The sequence below is a fragment of the Antechinus flavipes genome, chromosome 3 (genome assembly GCF_016432865.1).
Source record: "Antechinus flavipes isolate AdamAnt ecotype Samford, QLD, Australia chromosome 3, AdamAnt_v2, whole genome shotgun sequence".
Lineage (NCBI taxonomy): Eukaryota > Metazoa > Chordata > Mammalia > Dasyuromorphia > Dasyuridae > Antechinus > Antechinus flavipes.
Window position 1 is genome coordinate 85,554,371 of NC_067400.1, and position 21,554 is coordinate 85,575,924.

Genomic DNA, 21,554 nt, shown 5'->3' on the forward strand with positions numbered 1-21,554 from the left:
TTCCTCCCTCTCACCTCCCTATTCCCAAGGTTACCTATGCTCTTAAGCTGCCTCACATTCCTAAATTTGGTAAGTCTCTTACCTGAGGGAATTAGTTTCTTTTTCTTTTTTTTTTTTCCTTGGGGGGAAGGGGATTAATTTCTTATGTCACTTAGCCAGAAGTATTTGCATTTTAACTTACTCTTTTCTTCAGAACTTGAAGGAATGAATCTCTAAAGATGAAATTTCAGTCAGTCTATACCTGGAGAGGAGAGTTATTGCTAACCTGGGAATGTTCCTGGTGCTCTTCAATTATACTATATGAGTGAATGGGTATGTCATAGGACATATTCCAAAGAGGACATTTGCCCTGAATTAAATAGTAAAAGAAAGGCCTTATAGTAATGATCCCAGATCTTTTAATTATTATCCATTGATATTTTCAGTTTATTTATTGAATATTAACAGAGGTTTATCATCTAGGAAGCATGATGGAGTAGAAAGAGCATTAAGTTTAGAGTCAGTGAGTTTAAGTTTCCTAGGCCTCAGTTTCTTTATCAGCAAAATAGTTTAAGATGATCTCTAAGGGTCTTATCAACTCTAAATCCTATGATCAGTTAACATGATGCATACAAAACATTCTGTAATCATAAAGTACTATACAAATTCAAGTTATTGTTCTCAGGTTAAAATTGTGACTAAAAATTCATCGAAGGTGAAAAATCAGTGTAATCTGTTACTGAGAATCAAATAGATTCCAATGGTTTAATTTAAATGTTTTCTGTAAGCATGAATGGATGTGAAGGCCAGTCCTTGAAACACACACAAAAATCTATTTATTACATGCTTCCTGAGTGCCAGGCATATCTATTCAAAATAAAATAAGAGCATGAGTTTTTTTTTTCCCCCCAATGACTTAAATATTATAAAAGGTTCACTATATTTAAGAATGAAGCATGGAAGGGTTAACTTTTCTATGTTATGAACTTCTGTAGCCATCTTGTGAAGTCTATGGTCCCTTTTCAGGATAACATACATGTAATCCTCAGCTCAAACGACCAATTGTATGGGACATTCTCCTCATTATTTACTTAGTACCCCCTTAGCTACATGACGTAAAATTGGTAAAAGCCAAATAGAAAAAAAATGTATTTTGTCTAATAAGACATTGATTCCATGAAAGGAGAAAGAATCTGTTTTATGGAAATGTTTTCCACAACTTCACTTTTGCTTTCTCAATGAGTGGGGGTGGGAGGAAGGAAGGGAGAGAATCTAAAACGTAAAGTTTTAAAAAAGGAATGTAAAAAAATTGTTTTAAGTGTAACTATGAAAAACAAAAATAGTAAAAAAAAAAAAAAAAAAAAGAAAGTGAAGGACAAATAACAACAACAAAAGAAAAAGAGTCTGGGAAGAAGCTGATATATAAAGAAGTTGGCAATCCCTTTCATGTCCTTATCTCAAGTTTGCTATGTTACAGACATCAGATTGAACTACTTATGTACTTATTCAAACGCAACAATATTTTAGGAAGCAGATGTATAATTCTAGCCCAGCATCCCTTCTCTCTGAAGAAGCAGGGTAGTCAGCCTCTGGTCACAACCTTCTGCTTTCCTTCAAGGTAGGAATGGGTTTTCCTTCAAAAAAGGTAGGAAGAAGAGATATTAGAAACATCTATCCTTGCCTCCTTTCAAGTTACATTATGTGGATCATATATAAGCTACATGGGCCAAACAAAAACAACAGCCAAAAACATTTCCTCCTTATAAATAAAATAAAATATTTAACATTATAAAAGAAATCAATTACAATAAAGTATGGTTATCAAATTATTTTTAAAGCACATTTTTATGCCCTGGCTAAAAACTCCTGAGGCTATCGTTATATAAATCTACCCAATATTACTTAGAGTTTTCAGTTTAAAATGTGCTCTGAATCCAATTCTGACTCTTTAAAATTAAAAATGAAACACCCCTGCCTTCTCTCAGTAGAGATAAAGAAGACTGGAGGTATGAAATGCAGTATATACCATTAGACATAGTTGTGGTATCAGTCATTCTTGCTTAATGTTTTTTGGAGTTTTTTGTTACAAGGAAGGGTTTGATGGAGGAAGGAGGAAAAGGAGAAAGAAAGACTGATTCAAAGGGAATTGATTTTGATATAAAAGCATAAGGTAATGTAACATTTAAAAAATATTTTTAAAGGAGGCTTTGAATTTAATATGTACTCAATAAATAAATTAATCAACTAACAGTCCAGGCAGCAGCCATACCTGACATCCTAAGACTGCATGTGCAAGCTTTATTTATGATTAACTGGGAGTGAAGAAAAATGAGGTATAGGATTTTCCAGGCAATCTCCATCCTTCCAAAGGACAGATCAAGGCCAATCTTTGTTACAATGGCTTGAGTAACAAAGACATTCCCGTGGAATGAATCAATGCCAACTTTGTCCTGTAAAGCAGAAAAACAATGAATGATTAGATAACTTATCACCAAAAAAGTTGGGGTCTACAGTCTTCAGTGTCATTAGGAACTCATCTGTTTCTGCTTTTCATTTTCTAGGCACCTGGATACAATCTCTAGCACCATCTTTCCTTTTCTCTACTTCCCTGAAAAGGAGTGATTATACCCTCACGTGGAAGTTACTGATTAATCCAGGGAATGCTTCTGTACTTTTTGACCTTTTAAATACTGCCCTAATTTATAATTATGTTAGTTGGTCAGTTGTCCTCGTTCTTGAAGAGGACCAAAATGATATCACTATGTTAGCCAACTCTGTGGCAGATCAGACCAATAGGAGTTCCGAATGTTCTGCCACAGGTTGGACACAAAAAGACCCTCTGAACATTTGAGATGGCTTCTCTAACTTTGGGCATTTTGCGTTTCTTCTGAGCTAATTCAATTCTGCTAGCTCACAGAGCACAGTACCTTTTCTGGTGAGGGCACACCATACTGAGCAGTCTTGTGCCAGTGTCTCCCATGTTTCAAAATCAATTCTAAAATTCTTAAGAGGTACCTTGCATTGCTTTTTCTGACCTTCTTGTGAGCCCTTGCCCTAGGTGAGTTCTCCATAAAATAATCTTTCTGGCAAGTATACATTTGGCATTTGAGCAATGGGGCCAGTCCAACAGAGTTGTGCTCCCTGCAGTAAAGTTGAAATGTTTGGCAGTTTAGATGGAGAAAGGACCTCAGTGTCTTATCTTATCCTGCCAGATGATCTTCAGGATCTTCCTAAGACAATTCAAATGGAAGCGATTCAGTTTCCTAGCATGGAGCTGGTAGACTGCCAGGGTTCAGAGGCATACAACAATGAGGTCAGCACAATGGCTCTGTAGATCTCTAGTTGACAGTCAGTCTAATATCTCTCTTCTGCCACACTTTCCTTCTGAGTCTCTCAAACACTGAGCTAGCTCTAATAATACATGTGTCAATCCCATTATCAATGTGGACTCTATGGAAAGTATATTGTCAAAATAAGAGAACTTATCCACAGCATTTAAAACTTCACCATTTTCTGGAACTGATGGTTCCACATATGGATAGTGTAGTGTTGGCTGATGGAGGACCTGTGTCTTCTTGGTGTTTTGTTAGGTCAAAATTAGCACAAGAAGCAGAGAATCGATCCATACTTTGTTGCATCTCAGCTTCGGAGGGTGTATGGAATGCACAATCATCTGCAAACAAAAATTTATGTATATAAATATAGATATAAAGAAAAAGAAGTCCTGAATACATAAATAAACTTCTTTTAGATTAGCATTCCTATCATGAAGACTTATTTGAAATGGGACATCATGAAAACAAATGGCAAAAGTAACTTATTTTTAAAGGTTAAGACACTCGACTCATTTTTATGCAACTCTATCAGAAAGACCTGAGTTTCAATTCTACATCTAACAACTATTATCTAGGTAATCATAGACAAATCACTCACTTAATCTCTCCATCTCTTCCTCTCCTTACCCTCATTAGTTCTTTGAAGCTTTAAATTATAGATGAGTAGCTCATTTGCAATAGAAAAGTAAGTTTCCACATAAGGAGATCACCACCCAAACAGATGAAACTATTGGTCCAGACTCAAAAAGATAAGGAAAAAAAATTTATGTATTTTTCAAATGTAAGTTCAAATATGCTAACAGATGGAATCATCTAACTATTCCAGTTGTGAAATATATGTCATCCCTAGGAAAATATGGTTACTTGAAAATACCATTTGTATTAAATAACAGCAATGCTAGTGTTGAAAATTACAAGGTCAGTCTGTTTATGGATCATGAGATGTCATTAAAATACCAGAAGCATGAAATACAATAAATAGTCCTGCACTTCAAGAGCATTGGCAAAATGCTTAGCAATGATGATGATGATGATGACAATGGTGTGTGTGTGTGTGTGTGTGTGTGTGTGTATGGTGTGGCATATTTGCTGTGTTGTTTGCAGCAACACAATAAACCCAAAATCATAGAGATAGGATAAACATTAGAATCTGGACTTATAGTAAGCTGTAAAGTTTATGAAATTAATTTCTGCAAACCATAGCTCCATATCCCTAAATTCTCTGTTACAGAGTGATGACTAATTTTGTTTTTATAAGCAGGGAATTTTTATAAGCAATTACTATCTCTGCAAATCTCAAATTATTTGATTTTTTTAATCTGCAGAAGGACAATACAAGAATGATGGGCTCCTAACCAAGGATGAAGTAAGTACACCTAGAAATGGCTTGTAAACATGTGTTTGCTTGAATTTTGCAAATCTAATTAAAATGGTTTTAAGTTAAAAGAGATGCGGGAGGTAAGAGTGGAGTCCACAGGTACAGAATATTTCATATATGATCAGATTTGTTCAAGTATTGATCAGTGTGCTGATGTTTTCCTCTTCTTTTTCTTTAAAAAAGTTCTTGTTATATGGAATCACTCTTTATGGGGAGAAAGAAAGAAATGGAAGGGGGAATTTAGACAATGTACAAATCAGTAAAATATATTTTCAAAAGAAAAGAAGAAAAAAATGAGTAAGAAAAATCATGGTCTCAGATTTAGAGTTAAAAGGGACCTTACATAGAACATAGTTCAAGCCCTTCTTTTTACATGTGCTGGGATGTACGGGGAGAGGAAGGAGTTGCTCTCTGACCAACTTTCCATTCCAGGATAAGTGAAATTAAGAGGCAGATAATGAAGTCTCAAACTAAGTATAACCATATATCCCTATCATTAGCTTGGCACTACAGTAAAAAAAAACCCCAGCAAAACTGCAATAATTTTTTTTGCAGATTTCATGATGGTTTAATTAAAAGAACTCCAGAACTTCAAGTAAAATTTAATTTAAACAGACTTCAGTAGAGTAGAAGTGATGTAAACTGTGTTCACCTTGATTTTTTTGGGGGGGAAGCTAAACCTCAAAATTTTGCCAATTCCTAATCAGGAAAGACCACTGAGAAATTGGTTCTTCTCCATGTAAACCCATCTTTGCTAAAAATCCTATCTTTGCTAAAAATCCTTTCAGAATTTGGCTGCTGAGAAAGTTATTTTCTCAGTGTAACAAATCCATTTTTGCCACAAACCTCACTAGTATTCATTCGGTATTGTGAATTCTTTCACAAAGCCTGCAACACTAGTCAGGGGACCCTATTGCTATCAGGGGTCTCTTAACCCTCATTTCTCACACCTCAACTTTTGGTGGCTTGTTACAGGGATCCCAAAATTTTGGCCAAGGTAAACCTCTTACTGTTGTCTATTCTATAGCTGGGATACCTGAACACCTGGGAAGATTTGGGCTGTCGGAAGTGCTACACTCAAGCAGAATTCCTTGGCTGGGAACACCAAGACTGGGAATTCTTGCATTTTTAATAGAAGTCCCCTTAATCAGAGAACTTCTGTCACCTCTCTCCTTCTCCAGGGATGCCTGGGAGGATGAGGTACTATAGAATCTAGGAAAATCAGACTTGTGGGGAAAAAAATGGCACAGTCTACTTCTGTCTCTATTCCTAAGGATTTTCCCTTAGGGTGTCTTTTAAACAGAGAAATTTGGCTTAAAAGATCTCAAAACAAAACAAAACAAAAAAACCCCATAAATTAAAACAGCACTGCAGGATGCTGGAGAAAAATCAAAATTAGATACTAACCTTTTAAATAACCCCCTCCTTCCTGCTCTTCTAGGGACACAGGATCCCTCCTCTGCACCCCTATGCAGTCCTTATCAGGAGGCCTCTGAATCCCTTTCAAAACCACCTCCTTACTAAAGACAGGACCTTATATCCGACAATATTTCTTTAACTGTCCCCCTCACCCCCTGAACCAGATCCTGAGACTTCCCTACTTCCATTCCTCAATTCCTCTGATACAAAGAGTGGGACCCCTTTTTCTCTTTCTCAGGATCCTGATTCAGCCACCCCTTCTAACTTCTGCCCTTTGAGAGTAGCAGCAGACTCTCAGGGAGAGACATTCAGGGTACAGGCACCTTTTTCAATGCCAAATCTCTCCCAGATTGGGAGCTCGAAACTGTCCTAGGAAACTCCTCAGTCCTAGCCCTGAGTGCAACCAGGAGGGACAATGAAAGAGAGACTGCCTATAGGGGACAAACTGTCCCTCCAATGCCCTGCCCTCCAGCAGGAGTTCGAGGCTTGGTCAAGCTCCCCCCTCACTCCACCAGAACAGCCCAACACCCACATGTGCTCAGTAAGTCCATTGAATTTCTTTTTGATACAGGGACTTTTATTTCCACCTTGCTCTGGCACTCTGGTCTCAATCCCCACTCCCCCCATAGAATGGGGACTGAAGGGAAACTTAAGAATTGTTTTGAGATTTTCCCTCTGCCCTGCCAGTTTGGTGACCTGTTGTTTAAACATTTGTTTCTTATTATTCACTCCTATCCTGCGCCCTTATTGGGGCATGATTTAATGGTAAAATTGAGGACCCAATTTTCTCTTCTCAGACCTCCAGGTAGCTTTTTTGTGCTGCTTTCAAAGCCCTCGCATATTCCCTCTGAAATCTGGAAGAAAACAAATTCCTCTGTCTGGGACCAAGAAATTCCTGGGTGAGCCACTTCAGTCTTAGTCAAGATTGAGAAATTTCTTAAGCACAAACTTTTAGCACTAGCTAAAGATTTAAGAGATTTCAAGCTGCTTAATTGCAGTCTTATCTTGATCTGCAGTCCCATCCAAGAGGCTTTCCTAGATGCAGCCATAAAAACCCTTAATTTTACCTTAAAAGCCAAACTGACTTTTGCTCCTGATCTGGCTCTATCTAATTTAGAAAAGCCTTTCACTCTGTATGTAGATGAAAAGCAGGACCAGGTCCTGGGGTCTTAACTCAAAGTTTGGGACTTGATGCCAACCCAGTTGCCTACTTCTCAGTTTCCCTAGAATGGCTCTCTTGCCTTAAGAGTCTTTTTTGCTACAGCCCTTCTAGCTGTGGAACTGGGGAAGGAAATGAGAGTGAACATCTATACTGATTCTAAATATGCTTTTCATATTTTGCATGCTCATGGAACTATATGGAAAGAAAGGAAATACACCCTTTCTCCTTCTGGCTGGTTTCAAACACCCTCAAACCAACTTTTAATTTCAGAGGAAAGTCAGTGGAAACTTATTTTTGGTTTTCATCAGGCTACACACTTAGGCAGAAATGCTCTTCAATCCCTTGTGAAATGCAATTTTACTGGTCACAAGCTGGGAGCAACAATCAAATAGGTCTGCCAGGCCTGCCCAGTTTGTGCCCAAGTAAATCCTGAAGAAGCTGTTAGACCTCCCCCTCTCCTGACACCTATTCAGTGAAGGGGCACATACCCAGGGGAAGATTGGCAAATAGACTTCTTGCAGAGGTTTCAAGTTGCTTTTGGTCTTTATTGACAATCTTAGTCCCTTTGAACTCCTGTATGGAAGGCCCTTCTGGGGCTCAGGGCCACAAAAACCCAATATAATAAAAGGCTGAACCCCAAACTTTTGCCAATTCCTAATCAGGAAAGCCCACTGAGAAGTTGGTTCTTCTCAGTATAAACCCATTTTAGTAAAAATGCTAAAAACCTACCTTTGCTAAAAATCCTTTCAGGATTTGTCCCACTGAGAAAGTTGTTTTCTCAGTGAAATAAATCCACTTTTTGCCTCAAACCTCCTCTGTATTAATTCTGGATTGTGAATTCTTTCACAAAGCCTATAATATTGGCCAGGGGACCCCATTGCTGTCAGGGGATCTCTTAACCCTCATTTCTCACATCTCAACATACGGATATAAAATAAAGTCACAAAAATAATTAATCTTTCTGTATATTACCAATAAAACCTACAGGAAGAAATAGAAAAAAATTTCTTTCAAAATAACAATAAAATATATAAAATATCTAGAGGATCACCTACCAAGAAACACAGGAAATATATTAGTATAGTTACAAAACATTTTTTATAAAAATGAAAAAAGACAATTATATGGAAAGAGATTCTTCATTTTCTTTTTCTGTTAGCCAATTTGATAGATGTGACATGATATTTCAAATTCTTTTAATTTGCATTCCTCTAATCAATACTGATTTAGAACATTTTTTCAAATGACTAATGACAGTTTTATTTCTCTCTCTGAAATTGCTTGTTCATACCCTTTGACTATTTATCAAGTGAAGAATAGCTTTATTCCTACAAATTTGAATCAATTCTCTATCAATATGAACATAGAGGTCTTTATCAGCAATACTTGCTATAAACATTTTTCCAGCTTTCCTTCTAATATTAGCTGCATTGATTTTGTTTGTGTAAAAAGAATTTTTTTGCACATTTTTTTCTGATTATATATATGCATTCATTTTTTTTTTACACATTTCCTTATAAATCATGTTGGAAAAGAAAAATCAGAATAAAAGGGAAAAATCATGAGAAGAAAAAAATGGAAGAAAAGGAAAAAAAGTGAACATAGCATGTGCTGATTTACATTTAGTCTCCATAGTTCTCTCTCTGGATTCAGATAGTGTTTTTCATCCAAAGTTTATTGGAAATGATTCAAATATATAAATACAGGAGTCATTACCACAAAGGTAATTGATCAGAGGATAAGAACAAGCAGTTTTCAAAAGAAGTAAAGTATCACCTGCCAGATGAAAAACTCTTTAAATTACTAATAAGAAAAAAACACATTAAAACAACTTTGAGAGTCTTATCTTATACTTATCAGACTACAAATATTATTTAAAAAAAAAGAAGAGTAGAATTGTTAGAAAGGATATGGACTCTGACAGACAGGCATATTAATATACTGTTGGTAGAGTTATGCATTGGTCATTTGGACCAACTGATAAAAAGTCGTTACACTGTGCTATGTACTCCTTTTGAGTTAATAATATCAATCCTAGGCATCTATTCTGTTCTGAGCTAGTCTGATTCAGATCAATCCCTTTGTAATTTAGGTTTGACACTAGAACAAAATGAGACATTTCACAGGTATAAAAAGTGGTTTACTTATAAATAGCTGGAAGATATTCAAGAAGGATTGGCATTGAAGTCACCTCAAGCTGATTCAACTGAATTACACTTCCTTGCCTCAGTTACTTGTCATTAAACATTAAATATCAGGATGTTTTGTACTCAGATAACCAGGAAGTGATGTCATCACCCTGAAACCTTAATCCCCTAAACCAACCAAAATCGAAGAATGGCCTCATTACCATATTTTTCCTGAGCAATTGGGGTTAAGTGACTTCAGCCCAGGGTCACACAGTTAGGAGATCGAATTTGAACTCAGGTCCTTCTGACTTCAGGGCTGGTGCTCTATCCACTGTACCATCTAGATAACCCCTGGCTGATTACTTTTAAAGGAAAAATTAACTTGCCTGGGAGAGGGTGTATAATATTACTCCTACTCTACCCCCTCCAAAAAAAATCAGACAGAAGGAAAGGACCCAAATATACAAAAAATATTTATAGCAGCATTTTTTGTTGTGCCAAAAGGCTGACTGAATGAAAAGCCTTTACCAAGTCTTACATATGTGCCAAGCACTATCTAACTGTTAGGGGATATAAATAGGAGAAAAAAGTTAATGGTCTCCAGAAGCTTACCTTCTAATGGAGGAAATAACAAGTATAGTATTCAGTGACAAATAAGAGAAGTCACTTGGAAAGAACTGGAAGCAAAGTGAGTGACCATCATTTAGGAGGTATCTGAACAAATTAGAATATATGAATTCTGATGACAAATGTTATAAGGAATGGTTCTAAGGAAATTCTGGGAAGATTTGAATGAAGTAATGCAAAGTGAAGTGAGTAACAATATGTGTACAATAATATAATGAGAGAAAAAAAAAACTTTGAATGGCATAAGAATTCTGAACAATGTAATGACCAATAATGTCTCCAGAAGACTGATGATGAAGCATATTTTTCACTTTTTGGTAGAGAGGTAATGGATGAGAGGGGCAGAATGAGACACACATTATCAAACATGACTAATGTGTGATTTTTTTGTTAGACTATACTTGTTACAAAATAGAGCTTTTATTGGGAAAGGGGAAGGGTTAAGGGCAATATAGGAATAATTACAGCAATTCAAAGAAAAGAAAAAGTGTCAATGAAACATTTAAATAATACACAGAAAAGAGAGCAAAATAAAGTTCAGGAAACAGACAAGTAGATCAATGTTGGTACTCATATACATGTATATGTATATATATATATATGTTATATATATATATATATATATATATATATACATATATAAAATAAACTGTATAAAATAAAGTTTCATTGTTCCAAGTAATTCTGTCTTCCTTATCTATTTTCTGAATATGGAAACATCCATGTTTGTAGATGTTTGTCCAGTTCATAATAACAAATTTTAAGATATCAAAAGAAAAAAGAATTTATTTATATGTTATTCAGTTGCTTTAATTATAACATAACAAAAACCTGGAAACAACCTATTATGTCCAACAAACAGAAAACAGCTAAATGAATTATAAAAGATTAGTGTATAATATAATTATACTGGAGATTTGATATAATGGCAAGATGGAATTTAGATCTTGCAGTCAGGTTATCTTGGATTTATGTCCTAATTCTCAGACATGCTACTTATGTGATGCTGGGCAAGTCATTTAAACTTTTCTAAACTTCAGTTTTCTTGTTTGTAAAAAGGGAATAATAATTATAGCATCCACTTCAGAGTTGTTATGAGAATCAAATGAAATAATATTTGTAAAGTGCTTTGCAAACCTTAGGACATTATACAAATACTAGCTATTGTTCTACTCTTCCTCTTCTTCCTTCTTCTCTTCCTCCTCCTCCCACTATTCCTTTTCTTCCTTCTCCTCATTTTCCTCCTCCTCCTGCTTCTACTCTTCCTCCTCCTCTTACTATTCTTCCTTCTCCTCCTTATTCTCTTCCTCCTATTATTACTCTTCCTTATGCTCCTACTACTACTATTCCTCCTCTTCCTATTCCTCTTCCTCCTTTTCCTATTACCACTATTCCTCCTCCTCTTCCTCCTCATTCTCCCCTCCTCCTAATTCCTTCTCCTCATCTTCCTTAATCTCCTCCTAATATTCTTCTTTCTCCTCCTCCCCCTACCATTCCTCCTCCTCTTTCTCCTCCTATCATTACTATTCCTCTTTTTCATTCTCCTGCTCCTCCTTCTCTTCCTATTGTTCCTCCTCCTATTACTTCTACTACCATCCATCACCACACCTTTCAGTGCCCTAATCAACTCACTAATTAGAAATATTATGAATTATAAAAAAGTTCTAAATATGAAGAATACAGAAAAGTCCAGGAAGACTTACATGAAGTCAGCATGCTACACTAGAAGAATAATGGTCCTGGAAATAGAGGTCTTGGGTTCAGATTCCATTTATGATCTTTACTACCTGTGAGAAATTGGGCAAATAATTTCATCTCCCAGGGCCTCAGATTCCTCATTTGTAAAATGAGAGGCCTGGACTTGGTAGCCTCTTAAGTACAGTTCTAAAGTCATGAACATCAGGAATACAAAGTGAAATCAATACCACCAGAACAATGTACACAATAATTATAACTGCATAGAAAGGAAAACAAAGCCAAAGGTCAGGTGGAAATCAACCTAGCAATATACAGTAAAAGTTACTCTTGGATCTAATGATCACATTATTAGAATTATAGACTGAAAATATCACTAGAACAAAAAAAAGATCTCTCTGAACAAAAGGATTCTTAGGGACTTTATTTTATGTGCATGTATGTGTATGAAATACATACATATATATGTATATTTTTTAATTGGAATTAATCTATGTGAGTAACAGTGGGGGAATGATTGAAGAGTGATTTATTAATGTAGTGGGATATTTTGCCATAAAGTGTGCTATGTCTTCTATTAAGTGATACAAAGCAGAATCACAACACACACATGAATTATATATGGAGTATGCCTATAATACTGTATAAAGTAGCCCCTGGGGTCAGAGAGTCCCTCTTGACATGAAGGGACTAGATACTCCTTGGAGATCTTTCACTTCTCTTCTTATTTCTCTTTTATATCCTTGTGGAACTTAGAGATATTGTTACCTGGTACTCTCCCAAGGGCAGCTATTAGTTTGCTATTATAACCCCTTAGGCTCATAAAGATCAAAACATAAAACATTTATTTATTATTAACAGTTATTTATTTACTTATTATTAAAGTTATTGATTTACACATTAAAAAGTACAGAGAAGCACGAGGACTCTAAGTGGACAGTTTGTCCTTTGTCCTCAAAAGGGACCATAATGTCAGATAAGTGCTGTCATGACTTGCAAGGTTTAAGTGAGGAAGAACTATGCAAAGTCATCAGCTTCCCTCTCTCCTCTGGAGCCAGTGGCACTCTGGTCCAGTGGCAATATGCTGTTCAAGACAACAACTTGATTTTTCCTTGGGTCATTCATCAATTCTTCCAGTTGGTCCTAAAAGTTGGTTAGATGAGGTATAGGGGGAAGGCAGTTGCAAATGAGGTTATGAGCACATGGCCACTTTTAATCTTTGTTCTTTCCTGATCTTAGCTAAATGGGCATCCCAAGATGGAAGTATCCAGGTAGCACTGTGAGTTGTAAAATGTCTGTCCTGGGAAGCCTGCAGAGTAATAGTTGGAATTTAGTTAGACGACTCAACAGATATCTAAAGAAGGAAGCTTCAGGAAGCATGATACTTATGGTTCCCCCCTGGAGAAGCTGTGAGGGCTTTATGAAGAGAGAAAAGACTTCCAGGACCTCAGTTCTAGGTAAGTTATCCTTTGTCACATGTATAGGCTACATGAGTGCCTGGTTGTATTATAAGTTTGAGCCAACTTATCTCATTACAACATTGCTATATGTATTTATGGCAAAGTGCACTGAAGAATTTTTAAAGGAGGAAGCTCAGTGCCAATTGTCCTTGAATTGCTATTTGAGTAAATAAATGCCTTTAAGAGCTAATTTAGACTATTGTTAATGGGAAGCACCTAAGTAGGGACTTGAGTGTACAATGTTTGAAGTATAGTCCAACAGAGTTACTTTTGACTTCCAAGAGTAGAAACAGCCACTTTCTGGGAAACCTAATCTGTGAGTGTAAATTGCTGGGGAAGTTTCCCAAAGGAAATATTAAATTATGATTTTTAAAAATTTTACTTTTACATATTTCCTTATAATAAATTAGAATAATTTGTCAGTTTATTGTTTTAAATATGATTTTATTCTTTATTTTATGAGTTTATTTGGTTATTTGTCCTTGTTGATGGTTATAAAGTTTTATAATTTTTCAAAAAAGCTTATCAGAGACCTATGACCTCTGGCACAGGCCTTCTCAAGAGAACAGGAAATGGATCTAAAGGTGTGATCAAGGATTGCTGCTAACCTTGCAACACAGTCATCATCATTTCCAAGTTCTTTAGTGTAATAATATCACCTAGAAGTTGAAAGGATCTCAGAGGTGATCTAGTCCAATCTTCACTTTTTATAGAGCAGGATATTGAGGCCAAAGGTCACATAGGGGCTGAGTGTCAGAGTAAGATTCTATGTTCTAGGGTTCCAATGGCAAGGCTCATTCCACTATACCACAACTAAGATCTCTACTCCAGTCCAAAGCAAGAGATTTTTCCAGAGACCCTCAAAAGTAAGGAATGAAAATAGAGTTATTTGCAGTAGATAATTTCCTTTCTTTATTGTAGAACTTGAAGAAAATAAAGAAGACAATCTTTTTCATTTTCTATTCATGGGGATAGGATCTTTGTCTTATATGCTCTTGGGGAAGCACTAAGATGGGCTTAAAGAATTGTTTCCTTTATTGTCAGATTGGGTCAGTGCTGGTTCACAACCTTTCCTACTAATTTTCACTTCAAACAAATCACTCAACTTCCAAAAATCAGTTTCCCTACCTGTAAAATGGGAATAATACTATTTTTCCTACAGTCATTACAAAATTGTGAAGAAAATGCTTTATAAAATGCAAATTCATAAAAAAAAATAAAAGTCATACCTAAAAAAGTAATTCTCCTTGAAGCAACGATTCCTTAAATATGAAGGTTATTATGATCTCAATGCATATTTGTCTAATGCTTTCTCCTTTTGGTGGTCAATCTCTCTTCTTGTTCATTTCTGCTAATGGATACTAATTATTCTTTATGTCCCTTTTATATTTTAAAGGTTCTACCAGAACAGAATAGAACCTAGAGATTTTTTCACCTGAGACAAAAATTGTTGGGAGGGGTATAGAAGACCTTGATTTTTCTTAAGCCATAAGAAGGGTGGCCCATCTGGGACTCACTAAAATGTCAATGTTGCACTGCTGGCAACTCCAAGTTCGCTTTCCTTTAGGGGGGGAATTTAAAGACTACTGTAGGTGCTTTATATGCTTGTTTGTTTGTTGTTTTTATATCTCTTTTAGAGCTTCTGTGAATCTTTTCTGCCACTACTATTTTCTGTGAGTTGAAATAAAAGTTGTGTCCTACTACACATGATTTTATTACACTGAGTGCTTATAAAGGAGATTTACTCTATCTCTTACTGGGGATTTCAGTCAAGACATCCTGCTTTGAGCTTTAGTATCTTCATCTATTAAATGAGGAGATTTTGACTAGGTGTTTTGTCATCTTTAAATTCTATGATGCTTATGATATAACTTCAACATTGTACATTATTGCCTCCCAAACCTAATTCTCTTTTCAGCTTTTCTCAAAACTTCCAAAATCCCTGCAAATCAAAGAACTGAGAAATTTTAAGTGAAGAGTGTATAAACAGAATTTAATAGAGTGAATAGAATGTAAAATGAAAAGAATTTATTTACTCTTTATTTATTTATTTGTTTGTTTTTTTGATGAGGCAATTGGGGTTAAGTGACTCTGGGTCATACAGCTAGGAAGTGTTAAATGTTTGAGGTCACATTTGAACTCAGGTCCTCCTGACTTCGGGGGGCTCTATCCACTACACCAACTAGCTGCCCCTCCACCCCTTAAAATCATTACAGTTGTGGGCTTCTTTTGCTTCCTACTTACAATAAAAATTATTATCTAGCACAATCTCTCACACAAATAATTACACAATTCAATATGAAAATAAGACCCACAGATTTGAATAAATTGACTCATAATGAAAGAAGCAGAACTGACAGCAAAACAGAATTAACCTAATGACTACAATGATGTAAATGATAAGATACTAAAATAAAATCAAACTCTAAGAAATTGATAAACCAATTAAAATTTCTGAGAACAGATTACGAAACCCCTCACTCCCAGTATAAAGTTAAGATATAGAATAATTTATATATGTACTATCTGCAGTGACTATATCAAATGTTTTTCCTTATTTTTCTTTGTCAGAAAAGAATTTTTCTAGGCATAATGAGTCAAGTCAATGAACATTTTTAAGTGATTACTATGTATCAACAGTGTTAAGCCCTGGGCATTATGATGAGTGAGAAGCAGGGTTTATAGCTGTGATATAAGAACAAAAGGCATCAATAAAAAAGGTGGTCACTTTTTTCTTTTTTCAATGTGACCTAGACCAAGTTGTTGCTATCAAAATTATGGTTGCATCTAGTTCAAACAGGTCAGAATAGGTTCCCACATTCCTTTCTGCATTTCATAACTGCTAAAAGCAGACCCAGAAATTTATCCAAGCCAATACTGGTCTTTTCTGATACCCAAATGAAAGCACCTGACCTCATTTAGGAAAGCTTGAGGTTGCTAAGTTAAAGATTAAGCTTCTTACTTTCTGTTTTAGATAACTTAATGATACCAATATGATTAAGGTCTAGTGGCTAATAATCTTAGAAGAAAAAAACTCCCTGTGTGAATGCATCTCTTCAAGAAAACAAATTTACTTACTGTCTTTTGGAAAGTATTGCTCATACCATTTCCCCCATTTAAAGCCTCTTCTTATGTTCCTTGTCCTAAACGTCTTTTACTCCTGTCTCATCTACAGAAGGAAGACTCATGAGCTACTTCTCCCCATTCCTTTCTCTCCTTAGACTGCTACACTTTCAGAAAGACAAATCTTACCTTAGATTGCTTATGATCCTGGGTGAGTTACTTAAGTACTTTCAGCCTCATTTTTCTCATCTGTTATATGAAGATGACAACAAGGGAATAAGCATTTATATAGCAGCTACTATGTGCTAGATACTAGATTAAATGTTTTTACAAATATTATTTAATTTGTTCCTCACAACAACACAGGGAGAGAGGTGCTATTACTATCCCCATTTCACAGTGGAGGATACTGAGACAAACAAATTAATTGCTTGAGATCACCTAGTTAGTAAATATCTGGGGCTAGATTTGAACTCAAATCTTCCTAACTCCAGGCTCAGGGTTCTATCTACTATTTCTACCCAGGTGTCTACATTGTTTATACCATCAATATGTTATTCACTATGTGCTATTTATTATTACTTGGGGACTTCTCTTATGTTACTATTGTACATTACTCGTTAATTATTATCCATGTGTATATGCCCCAGCTCCCTACAAGTCAGTAAGACACTGTTATACAGTATCTCCCCTCTATTCTCCTAGATATAGAACAGTATGTCCCTGGTAAGGAACATTGGGTTATAAAATGGTACATTTAGGACTAGGAAAATCTATTTTCTAATTCCTATTGATTGATGAGGGAAAAGAAATTTGAAAGAAAAGTCAATTTTTATTTCTTTTAGCAGAAAATATGGAGAGCTCAATTCAGGGGGTCAGTTGCCCAAGTCTGAATTCTGAACAACAAAGAGGACATTTCTCTCCACTTCAAAAAAAAAAAAAAATTCTCTTCTATCCTCTTGCCCTCAAATATGCCTTGAGCTATGTACATATCCAAGGAAGAGATGTTTTGGCCTGGTTAGTCCTGGTAATATATCTTCTTCTTTATTTAAATATCATTATCTCCCAGTCAGCCAACAAAAATTTATTAAATATTTACTATATGCCAAACAGTTTTAAGTGTTAGAGCTGAGAAGAAAGGCAAAAACATAATCATTGTTCTCAAGAAGCTCACATTGTAATGGAGGAGAAAACACAAACAATTGTATTTCACATGACATTTATAAGGAAAAATAACTGAGTTTAAAAGAGCAAGGAGAAGATAGCTGGGCTTCTCTGGAATGATTCCAACCCGAAAGGGAAAAACACCTGTGGGAAATTCTTTCAGAATTGAAAAGTCCTGAAGTAATATTACTCCCATATGGTATAAAACAAATAATGGGGAACTAGTTATTAAAATAACTGGGTGACCTTGACAGGAGTAGTTTGAACAAACAAAAGACCAAAGACAAAAGACATGGTGAGCTCATGGAAAGAGGCCAGTGTGAAGTTCTTTTAAACATTTTCCAAGGGACTAAGCATAAGGAAATGTCACTGAAAGACTAGGAATGACAAATGTAACTAAAATTTCAAAGCAAAGGCAGGCTCCTTGCACCCCCTAATATGACTTTTCTCTTTCCTGCCTCCACCAATGTAAAGATGACCCCTGAACAAAACCAATCATCGGCTTTGAAAAGCAAGTAAAGCCCCTCAATCCCACTGGGACAAGGTAGGAGTTTAAAAGGCTCCTCGAGAATAATGGGAAGAAATAAACTTAAATAAAAGAAAATGTTCATATTAGGTAAAAACACATAATTTATTAGCAAGTGCTGCCAATTTTACACCAAGAAGCCTAGAGGGAAAAGAACAGATTTAGATGGTAGGGATTTATTTTACACAGAAGGGTTATATTGAAAGATAAGAGAAATATAGAAATGTCTCTACATTTTATCTAAGAAACGGGAGACCTGGGGATGGCTATTTGGTGAAGAGGGGGGAAAGCCATGAGAAAAAGTATGAAGCTGGAAAAAGGAAGGGAGGAAAAGTCTCTTTTCTTACTCTCCTACAAAAGATAGACAATAGTAAGCCATGACTATTTGTCAGAGGGCAGATTTTTTATAAAGAAGGATTAATCCAAAGAGCAGGCTGAGGTGAAGACTTAGCTTCATGTTACTAAGAGTTATAATGCATAATAATAATTAACATTTATAAAGTCTTATGATTTGCAAAAGCTTTTACATATATTATCTCATTTATTCACCATAAGAATTCTGCAAAATTACTATCCCCATTTTATAGTTACAGATGAAGAAATCAAGGCTGAGAGACTTGAACTGACTTGCTGAGGATCACAGAGCTAGTAAGCCTCTGAGGCAAGAAATCCTTAGGTTTTCCTTATTGTACATCCAGCAGCTTCTCCACTGAGCCACCTCTTCCCTTTATGTCTATTTGCTCATATTTCCTGAGTAGTGGCAGTAGTCCTTCCAAGTACTTGATATATTATGAGAATGTCTGGAATAGGTTACTTTTAGAAGCAGAGAGTTGTCAAGATTGAAAGAAATAGTGTCTAGTTGAACCAGGCCTGACTCTCTGAGGAGCCTGATCTAACCTCCTCATCTTCATCTTTCTAGTCTCCCACATCCCAAATTGTAGGGCAAGAACAAGCTATGTAAGAACACTTACATATGTGGGAATACAAATTCTTTGATAAAGAAAACTTTTATTGGGAAATTTGTTTGCCTATGAGAGATATATTTGCCTATCCAATGACAACCACTTATAGTGTCTGCATGGTCTGGATTGCCTCTGTGGTGAACATGGATTGAAAAAAGAATAAAAGAAAAAAAATTTAGACAAACCAATTTTTGATTTTTTTCCAGAAAATGTCCACGGAGGTCTGGATTCTGAAAAGATTTGGAAATAGGAACATAAATATTGCATCAAGAAACCCATTATATAAAAAAAGTGATTATAGAATTATGTTTCTATGGGTTCTGTCCACAGCTGGTTTGTTGCTTTTGCCAAATACTTCAGAGAAAAACTAAACCCCTCTGGCAAAAACCTGTGTTAAGAATGCCAAATTTTCTCACTTCTAAATGAATCATCTGATCTGGCTGCCAAAAATTCAATTACCCTTTTCTTAGTACAGGGCATACAACTCCTCTTATCTTTATTGGAGATAAAATTATGCAAACCCTGCTCAGCATCAGATTCTGTAGTCTACAATCAATGTATATTTCACAGGGTTTTGAAATTCAAGATTATTAGCATTTCCTTATAGACCTCTTAACTATAATATAGCAAGAATCAAGACTCTAAACTCAGTAATTAATACTAGTGAACCATTCAGTCATTCCATCAACAAATATTTACTAAAGACATACTCTGTGTAAAGATAATACTATTCTGTGTCCTGAAAGAAATATTCTATTCTATTCTATTCTAAAGTTGTTTATAGTGTTAGGAAGGTAAGACTTTCCTCAGCAAAATAATTAGAGAACAATGACCACACAGTGTATTCTAGGATCTTAGAAAAGTTGATAGAATCTCAGAATTGAAAAGCACCTTAGACTAATCTTCTAATTTTCTCTCTTGATGGAGGAATCTTGTCTAAAATATTCTTGATGACATTCTTCCTGTCTTGAATTCTTCCAATGCCAGAGATCTCACTGCTTTTTAAAGTATTCTTTTCCACTCCTGATAGATCTAGTTGTTTTAAGTTTTTCTTTACATTAATCCCACATCTACTTTTTCCTTTCCACTCACTGAGCCCTCTAAAGCTACAAACAACCAAACTAATCCTTTTCCCACTTGACAATTCTTCAGATATTTGGGGACTATTTTTAAGTTGGAGCATTTCTTTTCTCTAGATGCTGCCTGATTTGTCAAGCAATTTGTTCTAGTGGGTTGATTTAAAAAAAAAAAAAAAAAAAAAACAGAGCCCTGTGGCACCACACTAAAGAACTTTTAGTGAGTTGATATTAAAACGTTAATGAAGCCTTTTTACATGTGATAAGTTATTCAGATTTACAAATCCATTTAAATATATGTCATCCAATTTAAATTTTTGTCTAATCCACAAAGGTGGTATAATAGAGGAGAGTGATCAATGAAAGCCCAGTCATTAGGAACATGACCAATGTGTTCTGCCTAGTATCAGCCTGCAAGCAGGCTGGGTGAGGATGTTTCTGTAAATTCATGATAACAAGTAAAGGAGGGCCCTATCCCTGATTCAGAACATACACAAGTATCCTGAAAGTTTCCTGTTGGTTTGCTTTATGTTGACAAAAAGTTTTAGTTGATTGCTGAGTTGGAATTGAGTATACAAACAAAAGTCACAAACAGACAAAAAGTTCTCTGTCTCTAGTAGTTTTCCAGTGAAGAGGAAAAAATGCTATGTTCCTCTAGGTAGAGAAACTACTGCTGGAAGCCATATAGTAATATCAATGGGTTAAAAGATATATACAATTTAGAAAATTTTGTAGATAGCCCTAAATTCTTTTTCAGAACAGCTGGACAAGTTCACAAATCCACCAACAGTGTATTAATGTGCCTTCTTCCAATAGCCCCTTCAATCCTTTTGTTATCTTTGCTAGTCTGATGAAATGTGAACTAGAACTTCAATGACTTTAATTCTTTTATTATTAGTGATTTGGAATACTCTTTCATAAGGCTGTTGAAAGCTTGTATTTTCTTTTTTGAAAATTACCTGATAAATGAGTATGGACCACAACATAATATTTCCTCTCATTCTGTTATTGTTTGCTTGCATTTTTTTTCTTCTCAGGTTATTTTTACCTTCTTTCTAAATCTTTCTTGTGCAACAAGATATCTATATAAATATGTATACAAATATTGTATTTAACATATACTTTAACATATTTAACATGTATGGGATTACCTAGGGGAGAAGGTGGAGGGAAGGAGGGGAAAAGTTGAAACAAGTTTTTGCAAGGGTCAATGTTGAAAAATTACCCATGCATAGGTTTTGTATATAAAAAGTATAATAGAAAAAGAAAATTACCTGATAATATTATTGGAATCATTGAAAAAAATATATGCAACACCCTTTGATCCAGCAGTGTTACTATTGGACTTATATCCCAAAGAAATCTTAAAGAAGAAAAAGGGACCCATATGTGCAAAAATGTTTGTGGCAACCTTTTTTGTAGTGGCTAGAAACTGGAAATTGAATGGATGCCCATTAATTGGAGAATGGCTGAATAAATTACGGTATATGAATGTTATGGAATATTATCCTTCTGTAAGAAATGACCAGCAGGATGATTTCAGAGAGACTTGGAGAGACTTACGTGAACTGATGCTAAG

General features: G+C 35.4%; 1 long non-coding RNA gene across 1 annotated transcript; it reads right to left on the reverse strand.

Moving 5' to 3' along the window:
* Positions 1-396: 396 nt before the first annotated feature.
* LOC127553249 (uncharacterized) lies at positions 397-3,649 on the reverse strand. Its single transcript, XR_007951700.1, has 3 exons — positions 3,487-3,649; positions 2,249-2,429; positions 397-1,613 (listed from the first exon to the last, which is right to left on the reverse strand). It is a non-coding gene; the product is annotated as an uncharacterized LOC127553249 (long non-coding RNA).
* Between the last annotated feature and the right edge of the window lie 17,905 nt (positions 3,650-21,554).